This window comes from Triticum aestivum, chromosome 6A, assembly GCF_018294505.1.
Source record: "Triticum aestivum cultivar Chinese Spring chromosome 6A, IWGSC CS RefSeq v2.1, whole genome shotgun sequence".
Lineage (NCBI taxonomy): Eukaryota > Viridiplantae > Streptophyta > Magnoliopsida > Poales > Poaceae > Triticum > Triticum aestivum.
This window is the reverse complement of record NC_057809.1, coordinates 25,526,002-25,540,016: the sequence shown is the minus strand read 5'-3', so window position 1 is coordinate 25,540,016 and position 14,015 is coordinate 25,526,002.

Below are 14,015 nucleotides of genomic sequence, written 5' to 3'. Positions count from 1 at the left end.
CGTGCTGAGTGAAGACCTCCCTGGCCACCCGCTCCAACCGCGTACACACCATCTTGAATAGCGATTGATACTCCGGTCGGTGTAGTGTAGACCACGTACGAAGCGAGTGCGTACAACGGAAAATAACCTGCAAAGGAGAGGTGTTTTTGCCCTCGAAAACCAAATCATTCCTACATAGCCAGAGTGCCCATAATAAGGCATATGCTCCCACCCGAATTAGCATTTTGAACCTATTTGAAATGCCGTCCAACAAATGACCAAAAATATTGGCAACACTTGTGGGCGGATACAAATTGGACGCTATTTGGATAACTGACCATGTAGAGCGCGCAAACTTGCATTGAAAAAAGAGGTGTTTGATTGTCTCGTCATGAGTATAAAAACTACACTTCTTACTTCCGAACCAATTGCGACGGACAAGATTGTCTTTGGTTAGCACAACTCCCTTTCGAAGATACCACATAATGATTTTAACCTTTAGTGGAATCTTCGACATCCAAATTTTCTTGTTATTATCCACTGGGACCACTGAATGCGTGAGCGCACGATACATAGAGTCGACTGTGAAGGACCCAGATGTAGGAAACACATCCCGTCCTTGTGTCAGGCTTATCGACTCCAATCGAGACAATAAATTTTGCCATGACATAAGACGCGGGCCAATCAAATCCCGCCTAAAAGAAATATTCACTACTAGGAAAAGGCCTACTAATGGCGCACCTAATTTGGCCATTAATGACGCATTAGTGGTGCGCCATTAGTAGCACGTCATTAGTATATTTTACTAATGGCGCACCACTGGTGCGCCATTAGTATCTGGTATACTAATGGCGCACCACGCGGTGCGCCATTAGTATAGTCCACGGTGCGCCATTAGTATGCCTCCCAGGGGGCCATGTATACCCTGGTGCTTTGGCATACTAATGGCGCACAACAACAGTATGCGCCATTAGTAACTTCGGCATACTAATGCGCACTGTTTAATGATGCGCCATTAGTATCCTTTGGCACACTAATGGCGCACTATGATGTGATGCGCCATTAGTATGAATATTAGGTTTTTTTGTTTTTTAATTTTCTATTTTTTGCACAAGTTACAAAATGTATAATTGGACAAAATATAGACAGCACACATCAACAACAGATTTATCAAATAAAATAGAAGATTAGTCTCTGAATACAATTCATCATATTAGTCTCCAAATTGAAAAGACCGAACAAAGATAGAACATTATATTACAAGTCTCGAGACCGCGAGTTTGTCTTCACATTACAAGTCGATATCGATCATCTAAACTACCATCACATAGAAGAGAGCTGCGGTCATCACGATGAGCATCATCACGATGAAACTCGTCTTCATCCGGTTCCTCCAACGCTCCCTCCCCTCTCCCGCTAGATAGCGGGCGTATCTAGATTCGGCCTCGGCCCTAGTGGTGTACCCTTTGTAACTGTTACCGCTGAATCGGTGAACCTGTCTCCGACACTCCTCCCAGTCGTTGTAGACTCCGGGAACCTTACCCTTGTACACGACATACCACGTCATCGCTATGCAGTAGCCAAACGAAACGTTAGTACCAATTCACAGACAATACATTAATAGCATCGATTACATCTAAGTTGAATGACTCTCGAAACGAAAGAGACATACTACAATTTCATTAAAGTTTAATTACAACATATGAGCCAATCGATGTTTCAGAACTAGACACAGCATCACTATTTTCGACTCGACTCAAGGGACCGGAGCGTGGATGAAGCCGCCGTCTATCATGGGAGTCATGAAACAACGGGCGTTGTCAGCCTGCATTTGTAGGATTGTGTCGATGCCACTGTTGGACGGTTGATTTCTGAGGTAGAACTGCCCCGAGGTACGAAGGACATCTTGATGGATGATTTCCGCAAACTCCGACTGGATGCGAAAGAATTCTTGTCTGATGTCCGCGTCCTGGATTGCCGAAACGCTCGCGGCCCAATCTTTGAGTCTACTCGGTAGCAAAAGTTGATGATGGTCCCGTACGATCGCCCGCATGTGATGGATGGCGTAGTAGGCACCCTTCTGACCGCTAGTTGGCTGCTTGACGCAGCAGAACGTCGTATTGTGGGAGAAGACGTGCTTGCCGTACTTACGAATAGGCCTGGTGAAGGTGCCTCCAGATTTGACGTAGCCGGGGAGAACATCATCAAGAACCTTCTTGACATTTGTGTAGTCTACATTCGACTGACGGTCTGGGTCGAAATATGTGGCCAAGGAATATTTGGGGCTTAGGAGGATGAGCGTGCAACGTGTGTCACTGCAGAAAACACGGAATGTTAAAAGAAAAACGATCGAAATCTAAGAATTCATATGTTACGGGGCGGTTGAGGGGAGGACTTACTCGGGAAAGTAAGGCACGAGGAAGTTATCCTTATCTTGGTTTGCCAGAATGACGCCTTCGAGGTAAGAACTCGCGACTTGCCGGTCCCCAGCGCTGCCCAAGATCTTGGCACGCATGTAGAAGGGGTCTACTATCACGATGTCCGGGGTCTTGTCGCGAATGATCCGCATCTCCATACTCAGCGAAAATAGCCGAACGAAGGTGTAGTGCAGCGGATGAAGGTTCAACATAGCGTGGATGTCATCAAACCGCAGGACGATCGTACCCCCGATGGAGTTATCCACAAAGCCCTTGCCCTCTGGCACCTTGGCCGCGAAAACCGGGTATGCCACATCCTTCTCTCCGAGACGCCGCTTCTCCAAAGAAAGAACACTGTCATGCAGACTCCGCATAGCACCGGTTGCAGCATCGAGCATATTTCTCGGTAACATCGGCCTACCCGCCACATGCACCCTCCTCGAGATATCCTCAGGTGCAGGTGGCCCGTCCTGAGCACGGATCGTACTCGGTGCCGGCTGGCCCGCACCCTTGTTAGTCTTTCTTTTGCGTGCCTTCTTCTTCTCCTGTAATGGGACCGAGTTCTGCTCACGGACCGCCTTCTGGAGTGTGTTGGGGCTGATAATATTTCGCTCCTCGCCTATCTGAGGCTCGGTGAAGTCGGCAGCTGGAGGCGTCTCCTGAGAGCTGAACGCTAGACGACGCCTGTTGCAACTTGGCTTCTCCGCGGTACCAGCTAGATCACGCACGTCTTTTGTTGGGTTGGGTTCTTGAGAAGGAGGCCCCATGAAGTCGCCACTGTACCCATGATCGGCAAAGTACTGATCGACGTTGGCAAATGTATCGTCGTCGTCGTCATTCTGATCCTGTGCCATATGCATGTTTGGATCCAGTGGCATAGGGATGTACGGCACCGTTGCGGCGGTCTTGCCATGGGGCCGGCTTGGCGCCGGCACGACTGGCGGTGTTGTCTTTGGGGTGGTGTCCCCCGCCCCCAAACGAATCTGGCTCTTCGGCCAAAGCAGGGGCCAGCTCAGGCAGGCGCTGAGGGTCATCACGTCATCATCGTCGGCCCCGACGGTTCAAATCGGAGGTAACAAATCGTCGCAACCTGGCAGCACCCGAACCAGTTGAACCCTAAACAAGTTGGGTGGCATCTGGGTACCGTGGAACAAGGGGTTGCCCGGTTGAACGATTTTGCCCTTGGCGACATCGACCAACTCGTTGTTCACGAAGTGCAGGAGAGTGCACGGAACGTCGGCGGCGCCCTGCGAAAACATGTAGGGCGTCAGGGATGCCCAGTCAAAGGCAAGGAGATGAAGTCCTCGGCCGAGAGAGGCTTAATTAGTTACCGTAATGATGGCGTCGAGCTCGGCTAATGTCGAGGCACCGCCAACGGCGGGCGTGCAGTTGACGGAGGGGCCGCTTGCTGCAGAGGTGCCGGCCGACGTACACCCGGGTGCATTAAGCTCCCGTGCCGGCGTCGGAGACACCAATGCCGCCTCCGTCGGAGACACCAATGGCCCCGCCATCGCGTTCTGCGAGTTGCTGGACGTGAAGCTAGGAATCGGGGGCGGCCCCTGTTGGCCGCCCGCAATCCACGCACTAATCCCCTGGATCAAGGTAGGCACAATGGCGGTCATCGTCCTTCCGAGTTGTTGTTCCACTTGCTCTTGGACCATCTCCGGAATCCGCGCCACCTGTGCCCTGAGTTCTTGAACCTCGCGCGCCTGGCTTTCTGAGCTAGTCTTTTTCTCCTTTCGCCCACCAGTGTTATAGTATGACGACCATTTTGTCGACAAGCCTTTGCCGGCCACACGACCAGCTGACGTCGGCTTACTGAGCTTATCCTTGTTCTTCGTTACATTCAACGCCCTATTTAGAGTGGTGTCCCAAGGGTTGCTCTTAGTCGACCCCGCGCTACTGCTTTCAGTCGCCTGCGGAAGGAATGTGAACCATTTAGAAATTTGGCTTCATTAATTAGAATGCAACCATATGAAGCTAATTACGCGGGGGTGTATTCCTTACCAGAACAAGCTCAAGCTCCCTGGTCTTCGGATCCGTGGTAAGCTCCTTTGTTTTCGGGTCCTTCTTGTACCGGGCCCTGACAAAGTTCCTGGTCTGCTTGTCACCGTATTTATCAAAGAGGGGCGGTAGGCCTTGCTCGGCACGGTCCGCATCCTCCTTGTCCCATATAGGCTCCGCCACTCTATAACCGCCGGGACCGAGTGTGTGTTCCCCTAAGTTCAGCTCCCGCATTTCTTTCCCCCACTTACTTGAATCGGAGCTTGCGGTGCTCGAGCAATTGATCTTGAAGTCGTTGTAGTCATCTTCGGTGATCGAAGGATTTTTCTCCTTGATCTTCTCATAACTCTCACCTTTCTGGATCATTCTCTTCACATTGCTTTTCCAAGTAGACAGGGCCGTGCTCATCTTCGTGAGGGCAACATTGTTCACTTTATTCCCTTTAAGGCTTGTGTTTTCAAATTAAGCGGGGAACTTGTATTGTTCGTGCAGCTTCGTGAAGAGGAGGTTGCGCAAATTCCCTCGGTCAGGATGCCTGAGGTTCTCGGTGTTGATCGAGACGGTGCTCCGGAGAATGCACCCGAGCTGAAGCGAGTACCCCTTGACTATTCGTTCGGGCGCCGTTGGATTCCCGTCAGAGTCCACTTCAGTATTCCTCCTTGAGGGTGCGGAGCACGGTTGGGCGCCGGTCCTTCCGTTGCCTCTTCGGTTGGCTGCCATCTGTGTGTGCGCCGCCATCATCAGTGGTGGCATCCTCGACGGCACCATCAGTGGTGGCATCAGTGGGGTCATCCTCGGCGGTACCATCAGTGGTCTCAGGATCGGTGGGGAAGGCGGCGGCCTCATACAAGTGAGGTTGTTCCTCCATCTCCTGGGACAGCTCCCAGAATGCCTTGACGCCCGAACCCCCGGCCTCATCGTTGTTGGCCATGTTTCTCTCTAAATAGGAACAAAGTTTGGTCAAAAAGTTGGTTATTGTCAAGGAACAAGATCTCTATGTTGACCAAATAACCTAATTCTCGAGGAATGTCGCCAAAAAGTTGGTTATTGTCAAGGAACAATTGAGAGATGTTTGTGATATTGCCTAGGTGTTTTGGGATAGAACCTGTTAGTGTGTTGTTGCTAAGGTCCAAGTCCACGTTCTCAGGGTAACCTAGTTCTTGAGGGGTGTGTCTAGAAAGTTGGTTGCTGCAAAGATACAAGGTTGTGAGTTTGGTCAAATTGCCTATGATGTTTGTGATATTGCCTTGGATCTTGAAGGCACTTTTGCATGATGAAGTGGTATAGCCAGCATGGGACCTCATCTTTGCAGGCTAATTTTCTAGATTGTAACACTGGGATTTGTGCACAAGCTAAGCTAGCTAAGACAGTAGCTTCCTTGCAACCCACAAAAGACAAAGGAAAAGGGGTGAAAAGGGGGAGATGGTTAGCTGCCCAATCTTCTTGTCTCCTCTCACTATCTCTCTCACACACATGGCAAGCAAGGGTGTCTGAGTGTGTGAAAAAAATACTAAACTAATCCAACCACTAAAGCAAATTAATTTTTATTTCAGTTGATAATCGGGCACCTTCTAGATCAAGAAAATTGGGCATGACCTTTGCTAATTTTCTTGACCTTGGAGTGCCCCATTTCTCAACCGAAACGGAAATTAATCAACGTTTCAGGAGAAAGGGGTCGTTTTAGAAGATCACAAGTAGCAGCAGCATCACTTGACAAAATCACAACTAGCAGCAGCAACTCGCAGAAAGCAGCAGCAGCATCACTTGACAAGTAGTACAGTAGCAGCAGCATCATCACAAGTAATAGACTTAGCTACCAGTTCAGAAATACAGCTAAGATAAGATCATCACCACATTTTAGAAACATAGCTCATCATTTTCATTCTTGCAGATAAGATCACCACATTACAGAAATACAGCTTCATAAGTTGTTCTGAACTCCTGCCAAAACTGAACACAACATATATATACCAAGCATCTTGCCAGCTAGTAGACCATCATTTGTCAGGCCAAATTGAGGCCAAACAGAAAACCAATGTGGCCATGGCACAAAGTGCATGACCCAGAACAAAGCACTTTACTAAAAATGAAGAAGAAAAAAGGCATGCATGCACTGGTTTGCCAAAACAGAGCACTTTAGTCCTCTGTTTTTGCTAACTGCTACACATACCCCCAAGTGAACCACCACAACATCTAAAAGCTAACAATTGTTTTTGCTTATATAATCAGACTTTTTGTGCTAAAAAAGCCATAGAACAACTGCTCCAAATTACTACAGTGCACTTAGAAAAAAATGAAGGAACTTCTCTCTACCACACGTAATCTGATTCTTTCACCTTGCTTGTCTTTTCCTTTTTTTACTCAATAACGGTAAGCATAATACTCTTAACTGCACTATAGAAACTGAACCAAATGAACTCCATGGGTGCTGCCATCTCACCCGTCATCGAAGGGGGTGCTAAGAAGTCTTTGCAAGTCCGGCTGAAAGCTGCCCCCAATAAATCTTAACACTACAAGCAGTTTTACTAAGATGCTAGAAAACTCACGCCAAACTTGTGCAAATTGATGAGAACAACTAAAGAAGCAAAATTGCAGCATGAAGATGCCAAACAAACTAAATCAGAAACTCATCAGCATTGGGCTTAATTGACTTGACAGATTACCACAGAGACAAAATCTACGAGTAAACTAACATCCTAAACATTCTAGGCAGCCCAATCACAAACTAATAGAAAAAACAGGGGGAAGCTCACCAGGGTACCGGGGCGGCGGGGTGTTGGGGCGGCTAGGGCGTCGGGATGGCGGCGGCTCGGGCGGGGTGGGTGGTGGTGGACCGGCGCGGCGGGGCGGCAGGTGGTCAGGGGCGGCGAGGGTGTCAGGGCCTCCCCTGCTCATTACACCCAACAGCACCGATCAGAGAAACGGCGCGGCGAGGCAGAGGAACGGCGCGTGAGAGAGGGGCGGGGAAGCGTGGGTTACCTGGGAGGAGAAGGAGCGGAGGAGGGAGGCGGCGTCGGGGCAGCGGCGGGGCTGAAGTGTCGGGGCGGCGTCGGGGCGTCGGGGCGGGGTCGAGGCGGCGTCGGGGCGGCGTCGGGGCGGCGGGGCGGTGTCGAGGCGGCGTCGGGGCGGCGGGGCAGCGTCAAGGCGGCGGGGCAGTGGCGTCGGGAGAGGAGAGGGGAAGGGGATCGAGGGCGAGAGCGAGGGAGAGAGAGGGGATAGGGAGGGGCCGGCTGGGGAGGGAATATGGATGGGGCCGGGCACAAAACTAATGGCGCACCACCCCTCGGTGCGCCATAAGTACATCCATACTAATGGCGCACCTCACCGTGGTGCGACATCAGTATTTTTTTTTAATTTCTGCTCGAGCCAACAGGTTATCTTCCACCTGACCTGATAGACACCAAGTTGCCTCTACTAGCTCGACTGGTTAGTAGCTAGTTCTCACACCAGGAGGTCCTGGGTTCAATTCCCAGGCTCCACAATTTTTTTATGCATTAAAATGCTGTTTGATACTTATTTGTGTTTAAATATGTTCAAACTTGTTTAAATCATCACAGTAATATTTTTTATAATACAGTAATAATTTTTTAAATAATATCATCAAACAGTAATGCCGGTGGAGCGGGGGAGGGTGCGCGGGGTGCGGGGGGTCGGCGGCGGCGGTTGAGTAGGGGAGGGGTGCGGGGGGTCGGCGGCGGCGGTTGAGTAGGGGAATCGAGGGTGCGGGGGGCCGGCGGCGGCGGCCGGTGGACCGGGGGGTGCTCGGCAGCGAGGAGGACCGGATCTGGCGAGGTGGGATAGCGATCGAGATGGAGGGGGATCGAGATTGAGTGTCCATGAGATTTAAAAATATTCATGATAGTTCAAAAAGTGCCCATGAAATACAATCGAGAAATGAAGGCTCCGATTTAAATACAATCGATCTTAGCTAGCTATCTGTTCACAATCTTCTTGCCCTTCTTTTTCGCAAATGGAGTTCTTCTGTGGAACGGACGTACTTTAGGTAGGGTGGTCCTGCTTCTTCTTGTGGTGTATGCTGCTACTTCATCATCGTCGTCATGTTCGATCCTCGGGTCGCCATACTTGTCGAAGTCTTGCTCATTGGCTACTCCATCCATTCCGATGATCTTCCTTTTGCCTCTCCTCACGACAACACGACTGGGCTTTGACGGGTCGGTAATGAAGAAGCATTGGTCCACTTGGGAAGCCAGTACCCATGGCTCATTTTTCGCGGTGACGTTTGCACCCGCGGTCTTGGATTTGGCTTCGGGTATAACCATGGTGGTGAAATACCGGTCTTCTTTTAGGACGCTCTTGGCCCATCTGACACGGAACATCGGGACCTTCTCTCCTGCGTAGCTCAGCTCCCAAATCTCCTCGATCCTTCCGTAGTATCAGTCCTTGTCGTTACCGGTGTAGGATTCCATCGTTACCCCGGAGTTCTGATAACCATCGCTCTTCATGTCCTTGGCCTCGGTGTAGAATGTGTAGCCGTTGATATCGTACGCCTCATAGGTCATCAGGTTGTGCTCGGCGCCCTGTGACAAGGCGAATATGAGTTGTTCTTCCGCGGAAGAATCCTCATGTAAAGGGTACGACAGAAGCTTCTGTTTGAACCAACGCGTGAAACATGAGTTGTGCTCTTTGAGTATATCTCCGTCCGTCCTCTGTTGGCCTCGGTCATTGTACGTCTTCTTAATAAAGGTTTTGTGCTGTACCACCCAAGGATCGACCACGTCTATGTGTTGTAGCGCGACTAGGTTTGCTCTTTCAAAGTCGGCGAGTCGACCCTCGAAGTCGACATGCATTTCGCGACGACCCTCACGGTGACCCCATCCAGCGAGCCTGCCGAGGTGCCTGTTCACGGGCAGACCAACGGGTTTCTCGATGCCTAGATAATTCGTGCAGTAGGAGATGCACTCTTCGGTTAGAAAGCCCCTGGCTATGCTTCCCTCTGCACGTGACATGTTGCGAACGTATCCTTTGATGACACCATTCATCCTTTCGAACGGCATCATGCTGTGCAGGAACGTCGGCCCGAGTTGGATGATATCGTCCACGATATGGCCCAGCAGATGCACCATAACGTTGAAGAATGCGGGCGGAAAGTACATCTCAAGCTCGCATAGTATCACCATGATCTCTTCCTCTAGCCTTCTGAGTTGCCTCACGCCAACAGACTTCCGAGAGATGACGTCGAAAAAATTGCATAGGCCAAATAGGGTTTCACGGACGTGCGCGTCCATGATCCCACGGATTGCAACTGGAAGTATCTGCGTCATCAGCACGTGACAGTCGTGAGACTTCATCCCGATGAATTTTTGCTTCGCTGGGTCTAGGTATCTGCTTATCTTCCCCGCGTAACCGTAAGGAAGTTTTACTCCTACGAGGCAGGTGAAAAACTGCTCGATCTCCTCCTGACTTAGAGTGAAGCACGAGGGAGGGTAGTCATTTCCGGTCTTCTTGGCCTTCTTGCCTTTGCGACGACTTTTCGTGTCCTGCTTCGCCTCATCATCATCATCATCATCATCATCATGATCATCATATATAGTGTGAAGCTCCTGCCTGATGCCCATTGATTTCAAGTCTGCCCTTGCTTTCGGCCCATCTTTGGTCCTCTCTGGCATGTTGAGCAGGGTACCAAGCAGACTCTCGCACACGTTCTTCGTGATATGCATGACATCAAGGCTGTGAGGCACACGGTGGATCTTCCAGTACAGCAAGTCCCAGAAAACAGACCTCGTTTTCCATACCTTCAGCAGCGGCTCTGGCGCCTTTCGCTTTTTTCCCGGCTCTGACGCCTTTTGCTTCTTTCCCGGTAGTGGGCAGTCTTTCCAATTTTTCAACAGCTCGTCTATTTCCTCGCCGCTCCTCGTACGCGGGCGTCCTTGGGGTTCGGTTTCACCATCGAACAGATCCTTGCGTTTTCTCCACGGGTCATCGTCGCGAAGCCACCTTCGATGTCCCATGAACACGGTTTTCGAAGACCCGGGATCTCTATCTAGCTGGCGATACGTTGTGTCATCCATGCACCTGGCGCATCCAGAAAATCCGTGGACCACCTGCCCCGCGACATATCCGTAACCGAGATAGTCGTGCACCGTCGTGAGCAGCGCGGCTCTCATAGGGAAATATTCTTTCTCTGCGGCGTCCCACGTATTGGCTGGAGTTTTCCACAGCGTGTCAAGCTCCTCTTTTAGCAGCCCCAGATACAGATTGATGTCGTTCCCTGGTTGTTTCGGTCCTTCAATTAGCATACTCATGTGAATATACTTCCTCTTCATGCACAACCAGGGGGGAAGGTTGTACATCCACACAAACACAGGCCAGGTGCTATGTGTGCTTCTCTGGCTGCCAAACGGATTGACTCCATCGGTGCTCGCGCCCAGCACGATGTTCCTTGGATCGTTCCCAAATTCTGGGTCTTCGAAGTTCAACGCTTGCCACTGGCTCGCATCCTTAGGGTGACTCAGCATCTTGTCTTTTTTATCTATCTCCGGATCATTTGCGTCATCTTCTCGCTTCTTCTCCTCCCTATCCGCGTGCCAACGCAGGAGCTTTGCTACCTTAGGGTCCGCAAAATACCGCTGCAGACGAGGAGTGATAGGAAAGTACCACACCACTTTTCGAGGAGCTTTCTTCCTCTTCTTGTATCGAGTGACGCCGCACACCGGACATATGGTAGACTCCGCGTGCTCGTCCCGATAAATGATGCAATTGTTCATGCACACATGGTATTTCACGTGCGGTAAATCCAGAGGACACACGATTTTCTTCGCCTCCTCCAAACTGGTCGGGTACTTGTTCCCCTTGGGAAGACGTTCGTGCCAGAATGACATGTTCTCGTCGAAGCATGCGTCGGTCATTTTGTGTTTTACCTTCATCTCCAGAGCCATGAGCGTTACTTTCAGGCAGGTATCCTCGGGCCTGCATCCTTCATACAATGGAGTGACCGCGTCTAACTCAAGTTGATCCATCTTGGCTTTCTCTCGGGAGGCAGCTCTTGCGTTATCCGTCTGCTTGAGAAGCAGCTCTTGAATATGAGGGTCCTGCACCCAGCCCATCGATGGTCCAGCGTCGTCTGCTCCGGCATCTTCCTCATCATCATGTCCTGCATCTTCTACATGATGACTGTGTACAGCATCACCATCGTGATCATCTCCTGGGGATTCTTCGTCTTCTCGCCCGCCCGAGCCGCGGTGGTTGTCTTGCTGCCCTTCCTCATTTCTGGCCCGGCCCCCATGAACGACTTCGTAGTCATCTTCATCACCTTGCCACCGATAGCCATCCATGTAACCATGCAAGAGCAGGTGGTCCCGCACCTGCCCGGATTCCGGGTCCGCAATAAGGCTCTTCAGCTTGCATCTTCGACACGGACATCTTATCTCCGTCTCGTTCTTTTGAAGCATCTCGGCCTTCGCGGACCTCAAAAACCTATTCACGATGCCTTCGGTCATCATGCGGACCATGGTCGCCTGCGGGGTAGAGAAAAACGATATTTTAGAACCAAGAAAACATTTGGCATGACTTCCCCTAAAAATAGGACCAAAAAGAATGCTTAATGCGAAAATTCTCGCCGAAACGGAAATGAATCAACATTCCGGCAAAATGTTGGCAACTATCGCATTTCAAATACCGGTACACCTCCAAACACAAACACATATGCAACACCACAAACATATGCAACACCACGAACATACATAGATCTAGCTAGGCTATAAAAAGTGCATATGTGCACATTGTTGTAGGGAGAAATACATAAATATAGCTTCCCCCATTACTTACCTATCAAAACAAGGTAATTTAACCACTTAAATTGAATGAATCTATGGTGGAAATGAGGTGAAAAAGAGGAGGCACCCGAGACAAGGAGGAGGTGGAGTGAATGAAGTAGGGAGAAAGTGAGTGTGGGTAGGAGAGGCTCCCCAAAATATCTTGTTGCTGCCCACTTACTAATGGCGCACCAACTCAAAATGCGCCATTAGTAATCTAGGTTACTAATGGCGCACCTTCTGGTGGTGCGCCATTATTAGTTTTGCAAAAAAAAATTTACTAATGGCGCACTGTCCACCAGTGCGCCATTACTAGTTTGAACTAGTAATGGCGCACGGTGCGACAGTGCGCCATTAGTAGTTTTGCAAAAAAGGGAAAAATATAATAAAAAACAACATTAGTGGCGCACTTTCCGACAGGTGCGCCATTACTAGTTACAACTAGTAATGGTGCACTTTGTCTGGATGCGCCATTAGTATGTTTGGACAGGCGCACTAGTTCCAAAAAAAAAATTTGATACTAATGGCGCACCCTGTGCCAGGTGCGCCATTACTAATGGCGCACCCCTTGTCAGGTGCGCCATTACTGTCAATCCCATCTATAGCCCTTTTTCATTAGCACAAGCACTAGAGTATCATTTTTATTGCGAACAATGCGGTACAAAGCTGGATATTGTTCTCGGAGGCTGGCATTGCCCAGCCAGTTATCCTCCCAGAAACGAATCTCCGACCCATCTTTTATTGCAAAGGATCCAAAACGGAAAAGGTGTTTCTTCACCGTCATTAGACCAGCCCAAAAGTGTGAGTCACCAGGTTTCCAATAGGTCTGTGACACAGCTTTTTGGCCTAGATACTTATTGCGCAGCAGAGTTTGCCAAACGTCATCCTCAGTAAGTAGTTTGAACAACCATTTGCTAAGTAAGGCATCATTCTTGACCTGAAGGTCATGAATACCAAGTCCACCTTGGTCTTTCGGCCTACAAACCACGCTCCATTTGGTTAGCCTGTATTTTTTCTTTTCACTGTCCCCTTGCCAAAAGAATCTGGATCTAAAATAATCCAACCTCTGCAAGACCCCTCTTGGGAGTTGGAAAAAAGAGAGCATATAGAGAACCATATTTGTGAGGACTGAGTTAATTAAGACCAGTCGTCCTCCAACAGAGAGCAACTTGCCTTTCCAACTACTCAACCGTTTCTCTAAGCGCTCCTCTACATGTTTCCACTCCGCATTAGTGAGTCGCCGATAATGAATCGGAATTCCCAGAAATTTAATCGGGAATTGGCCTTGCAGACAACCAAACAGGTCGGCATACTCAGCCGCTGCCTCACTGGCTTCTCCAAAGCAGAACAATTCGCTTTTATGAAAGTTAATTTTAAGACCTGACATCTGCTCAAACGCTGAAAGTAATAATTTCAGGTTTCGAGCCTTATCCAGGTCATGTTCCATAAAAAAAAATTGTATCATCGGCATATTGCAGGATAGAGAGGCCACCATCCACAAGGTGGGGCACTACTCCTGCAATTTGACCGTCCTGCTTGGCACGATCAATCAGAATAGACAACATGTCAGCCACGATGTTAAATAACATTGGAGACATGGAGTAACCCTGTCATAGTCCTTTTTCTATTTGAAAGTAATGGCCTATGTCATCATTGACTTTGACAGCCACACTACCTCCAGCAACAAAATTTTGGATCCACTGGCGCCATTTATCGGAGAATCCTTTCATTCTTAGGGCCTGTTGAAGGAACGACCATTTGACCTTATCATAGGCCTTTTCGAAATCAATCTTGAACACTACTCCACTCATGTGTTTATGGTGCATCTCATGAACGGTCTCAT